The sequence below is a fragment of the Ricinus communis genome, chromosome 3 (assembly GCF_019578655.1).
Source record: "Ricinus communis isolate WT05 ecotype wild-type chromosome 3, ASM1957865v1, whole genome shotgun sequence".
Taxonomy (NCBI): Eukaryota; Viridiplantae; Streptophyta; class Magnoliopsida; order Malpighiales; family Euphorbiaceae; genus Ricinus; species Ricinus communis.
In genome coordinates, this window is record NC_063258.1 from 7,112,724 (window position 1) to 7,124,518 (window position 11,795).

Genomic DNA, 11,795 nt, shown 5'->3' on the forward strand with positions numbered 1-11,795 from the left:
CGTGGTCGTTTTCTCATATTCATAAATATACATGTTATACGGAGTAATTTTCTTCTATTGATAATTATATCATTTTTATTGTTTGATCTTCTCATACAAAATTATTACCAGTAATATAGTGTTGTTTTTTCAAATTCATAAATATACACGTTTGACGGGGTTATTTTCTTATACGGACAAATATACCCCTTTTAGGGTTGTTTTCTCATACTCACAAATATACCAAAATTATAGAGTTATTTTCTTTGATTGATAAATATTTTCGCATTATGCGGTTGTTTTCTCATATTATAAATATACACGTTTTACAGGGTTATTTTCTTATATCGACAGAAATATACCCCTTTTACGAGATTGTTTTCTCATATTATAAAATTAACCCATTTAAGGGGTTATTTTCTCATACTCACAAATATACCATAATTATGGGGTTATTTCCTCAGATTTGTAAATACCCCTGTATTATGGGGTTGTTTTCTCATATTAAAAGACTTGCCCCTTCTACGAGGTTGTTTTCTCATATTAAAAAATTTACCTCTTCTACGAGGCTGTTTTTTCAGACTCGCAATTACACTACTTTTACGGGGTTGTTTTTTCAGATTCATAAATATACACGTTTTACGGGATTATTTTCTTATATTGATAAATATACCACTTTTACGGGGTCATTTTCTCATATTAAATTATTAGCAGTATTATGGGGTTGTTTTTCAAATTTATAAATATACATGTTTTACGGGCTTATTTTCTTATATCGACAAATATACCTCTTTTACGGGGTTGTTTTCTCATATTATAAAATTAACCCATTTATGGGGTTGTTTACTCATACTCACAAATATACCATAATTACGGGCTTATTTCCTCAGATTCATAAATATCCCCGTATTACGGGGTTGTTTTCACATATTAAAAAATTTACCCCTTCTACGAGGCTATTTGCTCAGACTCTTAATTACATTATTTTTACGGGGTTATTTTCTCAAATTCATAAATATACACGTTTTACGGGGTTATTTTCTTATATTGATAAATATACCACTTTTACGGGGTCGTTTTCTCATATTAAATTATTAGCACTATTATGGGGTTGTTTACTCAAATTCATAAATATACACGTTTTACGAGTTTATTTTCTTATATTGACAAGTACACCCTTTTTACAGGCTCGTTTTCTCATATTAAATTATTAGAACTATTATGGGCTTGTTTTCTCAGATTCATAAATATAAATATTTTACGGGTTAATTTTCTTATATTGACAAATATACCCTTTACAGGTTGTTTTCTCATGTTATAAAATTAATCTATTTAAGGGGTTGTTTTCTCATGTTCACAGATATGCCAAAATTACGGGTTATTTTCTCCGATTGGTAAATATCCTCGCATTACGGGGTTGCTTTCTCATATTGTAAAATTTACCTCTTCTACGAGGCTGTTTTCTCAGTCTCGTAATTACACTACTTTTACGGGGTTGTTTTCTCATAAATATACACGTTTTACAGGGTTATTTTCTTATATTGATTAATATACTACTTTTACGGGGTTATTTTCTTATATTGACAAATATACCCCTTTTACAGGGTTATTATTTTATATTATAAAATTAACGCATTTAAGGGGTTGTTTTCTCATACTCACAAATATACGAGAAGTACGGAGTTATTTTCTCGGATTGATAAATATCCTCATATTACGGGGATGTTTTCTAATATTTATAAATATACCCCTCTTACGGAGTTGTTTTCTCATATTAAAGAATTTACCCCTCTGCGAGGCTATTTTTTCAGACTCGCAATTACACTATTTTTACGGGTTGTTTTCTCAGATTCATAAATGTACAAGTTTTATGAGGTTATTTCCTTATATTGAGAAGTATACCACTTTTACGGGGTCGTTTTCTCATATTAAATTATTAGCACTATTCTGTGGTTGATTTCTCAAATTTATAAATATACACGTTTTACGGGGTTATTTTCTTATATGGACAACCCTTTTACGGGGTTATTTTTTCATATTATAAAATTAACCCATTTAAGGGGTTGTTTTCTCATACTCACAAATATACCAAAATTACATAGTTATTTTCTCCGATTGATAAATATCATCGTATTACGGGGTTGTTTTCTCATATTAAAAAATTTGCCCCTTTTACGAGGCTGTTTTCTCAAACTCGCAATTACACTACTTTTATGGGGTTATTTTCTTATATTGATAAATATACCACTTTTTCGAGGTGATTTTCTTATATTGACAAATATACCCCTTTAATGGGGTTGTTTTCTCATATTATAAAATTAACCAATTTAAGAGGTTGTTTTCTCATACTCACAAATATACCAAAATTACGGGATTATTTTCTACGATTTATAAATATCCCCGTATTACGGGGTTGTCTTCTCATATTAAAAAATTTTACCCCTTTTACGAGGCTTTTTTTGAGACTCGTAATTACACTACTTTTACTTGTTTTCATAGATTCATAAATATACATGTTATACGGGGTTATTTTCTTATATTGATAAATATACTACTTTTATGGGGTCATTTTCTCATATTAAATTATTAGCACTATTATGGGGTTGTTTTCTCAAATTCATAAATATACACATTGTACGGGCTTATTTTCTTATATTGACAAATATACCCCTTTTACGGGGTTGTTTTCTCATACTCACAAATATACTAAAATTACTGGGTTATTTTCTACGATAGATAAATATCCCCATATTATGGGATTGTTTTCTCTTATTAAAAACTTTACCGCTTCTACGAGGTTGTTTTCTCATATTAAGAAATTTATCACTTCTACGAGGCTGTTTTCTCAGACTCGCAATTACACTACTTTTACGAGGTTGTTTTTTCAGATTCATAAATATGCACGTTTTACGGGGTTATTTTCTTATATCGATAAATATACTACTTTTACGGGTCGTTTTCTCATACTAAATTATTAGCACCATTATGGGGATGTTTACTCAAATTCATAAATATACATGTTTTACGGTTATTTTCTTATATCGATAAATATATCGCTTTTAATGGGGTGTTTGCTCATATTATAAAATTAACCCATTTAAGGGGTTGTTTTCTCATACTCGATAATATATCACAATTACGGGGTTGTTTTCTCAGATTTATAAATATCCCCATATCACGGGGTTGTTTTCACATTTTATAAAATTAACCTATTTAAGAGAATGTTTTCTCATACTAAAAAATATACTAAAATTATGGGGTTATTTTCTTCGATTTATAAATATCCCTGTATCACGGGGTTATTTTCTAATGTTTATAAATATACCCTTTTTACGGGCCTGTTTTCTCATATTTACAATTTTACCTCTTCTACGGGGCTATTTTCTCATATTAAAAAATTTGCCCGTTCTACGAGGTTGTTTTCTAAGACTCACAATTGCACTACTTTTACGGGGTTATTTTCCCAGATTCATAAATATACACGTTTTATGGGGTTATTTTCGTATATTGAGAAATATATCACTTTTACGGGATCATTTTCTCATATTAAATTATTAGCACTATTCTTGGGTTAATTTCTCATATTTATGAATATACACGTTTTGCGGGGTTATTTTCTTATATTGACAAATGTATCCCTTTTACGAGGTTGTTTTCTCATATTATACAATTAATCCATTTAAGGGGTTGTTTTCTCATACTAAAAAATATACCAAAATTACAGGGTTATTTTCTACTATTGATATATATCCCCGTACTACGGGGTTATTTTCTCATATTAAAAAATTTACCCCTTCTACCAGGCTGTTTTCTCAGGCTCTCAATTACACTACTTTTATAGGTTATTTTCTCATATTTTTAAATATACACGTTTTACGGGGTTATTTTCTTATATTGATAAATATACCATTTTTACAGGGTTATTTTCTTTTATTGACAAATATACCCCTTTACGGGGTTGTTTTCTCATACTCATAAATACACCAAAATTACGGGGTTATTTTCTTCGATTGATAACTATCCCCGTATTACGGGTTATTTTCTCATATTAAAAAGTTAACCCCTTCTACGAGATTGTTTTCTCATATTAAAAAATTTACACGTTCTACGAGGCTATTTTCTTAGACTCGCAATTACATTACTTTTACGGGGTCGTTTTCTCATATTAAATTATTAGTACTATTCTCAGATTAATTTTTTAAATTCACAAATATGCACGTTTTACGGGATTATTTTCTTATATTGACAAATATACCCCTTTTACGTGGTTTTCTTCTCATATTATAAAATTTACCCATTTAAGGGGTTGTTTTCAAATACTCACAAATATACCAAAATTACGGGGTAATTTTCTCCAATTGATAAATATCCCCGTATTACGGGGTTATTTTCTCTGATCATAAATATCCCGTATTACGGGGTTGTTTTCTCATATTAAAAAATTTACCCCTTCTACGAGGCTGTTTTCTCAGACTCGCAATTACACTACTATTATGGGGTTGTTTTCTTAAGTTCATAGATATACACGTTTTACAGGATTATTTTCTTATATTGACAAATATACCCCTTTACGGGGTTGTTTTCTCATATTATAAATATAACCCATTTAAGGAGTTGTTTTCTCACACTCACAAATATACCAAAATTGCGGTGTTATTTTCTTCGATTAATAAATATTCCCATGTTATGAGATGTTTCTAATATTTATAAATATACTCCTCTTACGGGGTTGTTTTCTCATATTAAAAAATTTACCGCTTATACGAGGTTGTGTTCTCAGACTCACAATTACACTATTTTTATGGGGTTGTTTTCTTAAATTCATAAATATACACATTTTTTACGGGTTTTTTTTATATTGATAAATATATCACTTTTTATAGTGTAATATCATTTTGGTTATTCTATTTTTTCCCCAATGTATATGTAATATATATATAAATAAAATTATATATTGGAAAATTATGGTAGAAATTGTAAAGGATGTCTTATTAAAAGAATTTTGGAGAAATTGGAAATTTATTTTGGAATAAGGATTAAAAGTATAATTTTATTAATATGGGGTTTTAATGGAAATTTGTACGTTTGGTATTTTTGTAAATAAATATGTCGGTCAGGGGTATATATGTAATTGTATTTTTTCAATAATTCTAATTTGGCCCAAATTAATTAGCTAGGGGCTTAATTGAAAAGCTAAAAGAAAGGTTAGGGGTTAAATTGAAATTTTACTAGGCAAAATTGTAAGTAATTAAAAGAGTTAAGGGACCAAATTGTAATAAGAAAAAGTTCAGGGGTCAAATGTCGATATTGAAAGGAAAGGAATCGGCGAAGAAGAGAAAGGAAGAGAATTGAGATGTCGGGAGAGAGAGATGCGCGGGGAAGAAGAGAATCGGGCCAGCTGGTCGGAGGCCACCGAGGGCGAAGCGCCTATGAGCGAGCTTAGGGGCTCAACAGCAGTTGTCGGGCGGCGGCTATGGCTAACGCAGGAAGGCAGCAGCTTTGAAGTCGGAATGCCCGCTTCCGACGTTCCTTTTCGGCCGATCCTAAGTGGCGACCATCCCCAGCTACTTTAGCAACACCCGGCTTGCCAGTGGGTTTTGGTGGCAAGAGGAGGGAGTTCTGGTGAAGTAGGTGGCAGCCGCATTTTTTAGCTTTTCCGACGAGATCCGACGGAGGATGGATGATCGGAGGACGTATCCCGACTTTCCTCAGCTCAAGCTTCGCAATGGCACAAGTTTCATGGCGATCGGGCTTCGTTTGCAAATCGACGGCCGAGATCGTCCGTAAATCTCTTCGGATGATCGGGGGTCGGATCGGAAAAATCAGAAGCGGGGATCATCATCAGAGCGTCGTTTGGAGTCCGATGGTGTGTTCGGATCGTCGATCGGACTCCGGTGGCTGGACGCGAGTCGACCGAGCGATCAAGCGTCTGACCTATTTTCTCTGACCTGTTAATTTTGGAATTCTTTGATGTAATTTATGCTTATTGATTGTGTTGAGTATTAGATGATATTTGTGAGTCAAAAATAATTGTTTGTCGGTTTGCCTGCCCTTGTGTTTTGTGCTGTGTGGCAGAGTCGGGAAAATAGTGAAGTCTGGGGACCCGACTCCCGTTGTTTTGAATTTTTGGATATTTGTAGTGTTTTTCTGGTAGGTCCTGGACCCGTTTTACGAGGGGTAAATGTTCGTAAATTAGGGGAGGTTCTGCCGAATTTTTGGTAGATTCCTCGAGTCTAATTTAATTTTAGGCAGTCTACTCTGGGGTCTAAGTTTAGGAAAAATCTATGAATGTCTATTAATTATATATCTTTTGTTACTAGATAATTCAGCCTTCTCGCCAGCTTCACCCAAGGCGTAGGAGCGGACAGCGGAACGCGTTAGATCTGTGAGTTAAAGTCACATAATCTCTACACTATTGCCAAACCTAATTTGATATGCTATCTTAAAATTCATATTTAATATGATTATTAATATTGCAATATAAATAATTTCATTTAATTATTATTTACTGAGAATAATTTTAATATTGTTACTAGTAATATTATATCGCTATTTTGATAGTTAATGTTATATTCACACAAGTGTTATTATTATTTTTCCATATAAATTGCACGTTGTTTCCTCGAAATTCTAATTCTTTATTTCGATATGAGTTTAATAATTTTGCTAGACTATGATTATTATTATATTTGTTGAATGTGATTTGGGATGAGGCTTTAGTAGAGCATGCCACCTGATGGGTTGCATCAGGACCGTGTGCGCACCGGTAATGATCAAAGACAGGTAACAAAGTTATTATGGATTTGTTTGCCCTAATTGAGCATTGCTCTCTGGGCTGAGTTCAGTTGATTGCCGGAGTTAAGGTCCCTGATCGAGCAACACTCTCTGGGCGCCGCCTTAGTTGGAATTCAAGTGTTCAGGCTGGAGGTAAGGACCCTGATCGAGCTTGCTCTCTAGGCGCCAGACCTGTTGGATTAAGAGAGCCAAAAGGCTACTAGAATTTAGGGTTAGGGTTCTACTGAGCCACTTGTCCTGCAAATATAAAGATCTATTTTGTTTTTAAAATTATGGTATGATTATAATATGATTCGCATTTGATGTACATGGTTTGTTACACTGATTGTAATAATTATTATTTCTTTATGAAGACTGCAATAGTCACAAGATTATTGATTTTAATTCACTCTCAAGATTGATACCTTAATTTATCGCTTTTTTCGATTCGCGGATCGCTAGTCTTCCACATTTAATCAAGAAACCTCTAATTTCTTCATCATGGTGGTGTATCATTCGATTGTATGTTAATTTGTAAAATCTTAGATTCTCCGCAGTAGTAATAGTAGATGTATTAGATGTAAATTTTTGGTAGTTTCGGGTCTCGCCTAATTCTTCTGGCAGACCGATTTAATTGTGTAAAATTTAATGTTACTGTAAATTATGGCATTATTAATAGTAAAGTTTGAGATGAGATTTATTTGAGCCTATGAGTGTCAGGCTTACTACGGGATTCGATGGCCTTACGCCTACCCATTTCCTAGTGCTCACGGGCCCACAGATGGGGTCGTGACAATTATTATCTTATATTTATAAATATACCACTTTTACGGGCTTGTATTCTCATCTTATAAATTTAGACCATTTAAGGGACCGTTTTCTCATACTCACAAATATACCAAAATTACGGGGTTATTTTCTCCAATATAAATATCCTCGTATTACTGGTTTGTTTTCTAATATTTATAAATATACCGCTCTTACGAGGTTGTTTTCTCATATTAAAAATTTAACCATTCTACGAGGTTGTTTTCTCAGACTCGCAATTACACTACTTTTACAAGATTGTTTTCTTAGATTCATAAATATACAAATTTTACGGAGTTATTTTCTTATATCGACAAATATCTTTAAGAGATTATTTTCTCATATTATAAAATTAATCCATTTAAGGGGTTGTTTTCTTATACTGACAAATACACCAAAATTATGGGTTATTTTCTCCAATTGATAACTATCTCTGTATTACGGGGTTGTTTTGTCATATTAAAGAATTTACCGGTTCTACGAGGCTGTTTTCTCAACCTTGCAATTACACTACTTTTATGGGGTTGTTTTCTCAGATTTATAAATATACATATTTTACGGGGTTATTTTGTTATATTGAAAATATACCATTTCTACGTGGTCGTTTTCTCATATTAAATTATTAGCACTATTATGGGGTTGTTTTCTCAAATTCTTAAATATACAAGTTTTACGGGGTTATTTTCTTATATCGACAAATATGGTCCTTTTACGGGATTATATTCTCATATTATATAATTAACCCATTTAAGGGATTGTTTTCTCACACTCACAAATACACCAAAATTATGGGGTTATTTTGTCCGATTGATAAATATCCCCATATTACGGGGTTGTTTTCTCATATTAAATAATTTACCGCTTCTGCGAGACTCTTTTCTCAGAATTGCAATTACACTATTTTTATGGGGTTGTTTTTTCAGATTCATAAATATACACATTTTACGTAGTTATTTTCTTATATTGATAATATACCACTTTTACGGGATCATATTCCCATATGAAATTATTAGCACTATTATGGAATTGTTTTCTCAAATTCATAAATATGCACATTTTACGAGGTTATTTCCTTATGTTGACAAATATACCCCTTTTACGGGGTTGTTTTCTTATATTATAAAATTAACACATTTAAGGGGTTGTTTTCTCATGTTCACAAATATACCAAAATTACGAGGTTATATTCTACAATTGATAAATATCCCCGTATTACGGGGTTGTTTTGTAATATTTATAAATATACCCCTCTTACGATGTTGTTTTCTCATATTAAAAAATTTATCCCTTCTACGAGGCTGTTTTCTGAGACTGACAATTACACTACTTTTACAAGGTTGTTTTCTCATATTCATAAATATATAAGTTTTACGGGGTTATTTTCTTATATCGAAAAATATACCCCTTTTACGGGATTATTTTCTCATATTATAAAATTAACCCATTTAAGGGGTTGTTTTCTCATACTCACAAATATACCAAAATTATGGGATTATTTTCTCCGATTGATAAAAATTCCCGTATTATGGGGTTGTTTTCTCGTATTAAAAATTTACCCATTCTACGAGGTTGTTTTCTCAAATTCAAAAATTAACCCATTCTACAAGGCTGTTTTCTTAGACTCGAAATTACATTACTTTTATGAGGTTGTTTTCTCAGATTCATAAATATACATGTTTTACGAGGTTATTTTCTTATATTGACAAATATACCCTTTTACAGGGTTGTTTCCTTTTATTATAAAATTAACACATTTAAGGATTTGTTTTCTCATACTCACAAATATATCAAAATGACGGTGTTTGTTTCTACGATTGATAAATATTCCTGTATTGCAGGATCTTTTCTAATATTTATAAATATACCCCTCTTACGGGAGTGTTTTCCCATATTAAAAAATTTATCGTTTATACGAGGATGTTTTCTCAGACTCGTAATTACATTATTTTTACGGGATTATTTTTTCAGATTCATAAATATACACGTTTTTACGGGGTGTATTTCTTATATTGATAAATATACCACTTTTACGGTGTTGTTTTGTCATATTAAATTATTAGCACTATTATAGGGGTTGTTTTCTCAAATTCTTAAATATACAAGTTTTATGGAGTTATTTTCTTATATCGACAAATATACCAGTTTTACGGGATTATTTTCTCATAAGGGTTGTTTTCTTATACTCACAAATACACCAAAATTATGGGTTATTTTCTCCAATTGATAAATATCCCCGTATTACGGGGTTATTTTCTCATATTAAAGAATTTACTAGTTCTACGAGGCTGTTTTCTCAAACTTGCAATTACACTACTTTTACGGGGTTGTGTTCTCAGATTTATAAATATACATATTTTACGGGGTTATTTTGTTATATTGATAAATATACAACTTCAATGTGGTCATTTTCTCATATTAAATTATTAGAACTATTATGGGGTTATTTTCTCAAATTCTTAAATATAGAAGTTTTACGCGGTTATTTTCTTATATCGACAAATATACCCTTCTTACGGGATTATTTTCTCATATTATAAAATTAATCCATTTATTGGGTTGTTTTCTCACACTCACAAATACACCAAAATTACAGGGTTATTTTGTCCGATTGATAAATATCCCCATATTACGAGGTTGTCTTCTCATATTAAAGAATTTACCGCTTCTACGAGGCTTTTTTCGCAGACTTGCAATTACTTTTATGGGGTTGTTTTTTCAAATTCATAAATATACACGTTTTATGAAGTTATTTTCTTCTATTGATAAATATACCACTTTTATGGGGTCGTTTTCTCTTGTTAAATTCTTAACACTATTATTGTTTTCTCATATTATAAAATTATTCCATTTAAGGGGTTGTTTTCTCATACTCACAAATATACCAAAATTGTTGGGTTATTTTCTACGATTGATAAATATCCCCGTATTACGGGGTTATTTTTAATATTTTTAAATATACCCCTCTTACGGGGTTGTTTTCTCATATTAAAAAATTTACCACTTCTAGGATGCTGCTTTCTCAAACTCGCAATTACACTACTTTTACGGGGTTGTTTGCTCAGATTCATAAATATACAAGTTTTATGGGGTTATTTTCTTATATTGACAAATATACCCCTTTTACGGGATTATTTTCTTATATTATAAAATTAACCCATTTAAGGGGTTGTTTTCTTATACTCACAAATACACCAAAACTATGGGTTATTTTTTCCGATTAATAAATATGCCTGTATTACGGGGTTGTTTTCTCATATTAAAAAATTTGCCGCTTTTATGAGGCTGATTTCTCAAACTCTCAATTACACTACTTTTACGGGGTTGTTTTCTCATATTTATAAATATACATATTTTACGGGGTTATTTTGTTATGTTGATAAATATACCACTTCTACGTGGTGGTTTTCTCATATTAAATTATTAGCACTATTATGGGGTTGTTTTCTCAAAATCATAAATATATAAGTTTTACAAAATTATTTTCTTATATCGATAAATATACCCCTTTTACGGAATTATTTTCTCATATTATAAAATTAAAGGGGTTGTTTTCTCACACCTACAAATACACTAAAATTACGGGGTTACTTTCTCCAATTGATATATATCCCCGTATTACGGGGTTGTTTTCTCATATTAAAGAATTTACCGCTTCTGCGAGCTCTTTTCTCAGAATTGCAATTACACTACTTTTACGGGGTTATTTTCTCAGATTCATAAATATACACGTTTTACATAGTTATTTTCTTATATCGATAAATATACCACTTTTACGGGATCATATTCTCATATTAGATTATTAGCATTATTATGGGGTTATTTTCTCAAATTCATAAATATACACGTTTTACGAGGTTATTTTCTTATGTTGATGAATATACCCCTTTTACGGGATTTTTTTTCTCATATTATAATATTAACCTATCTAAGGGGTTGTTTTCTCATACTTACAAATATACCAAAATTACAGGGTTATTTTCTCCGATTTATAAATATCCACGTATTACGGGGTTATTTTCTAATATTTATAAATGTACCTCTCTTACGAGGTTGTTTTCTCATATTAAAAAACTTATCCCTTCTGCGAGGCTGTTTTCTCAGCCTCACAATTACACTACTTTTACAGGATTGTTTTCTCATATTCATAAATATACAAGTTTTACGCGGTTGTTTTCTTATATCGACAAAAATACCCCTTTTACGGGATTATTTTCTCATATTATAAAATTAACCCA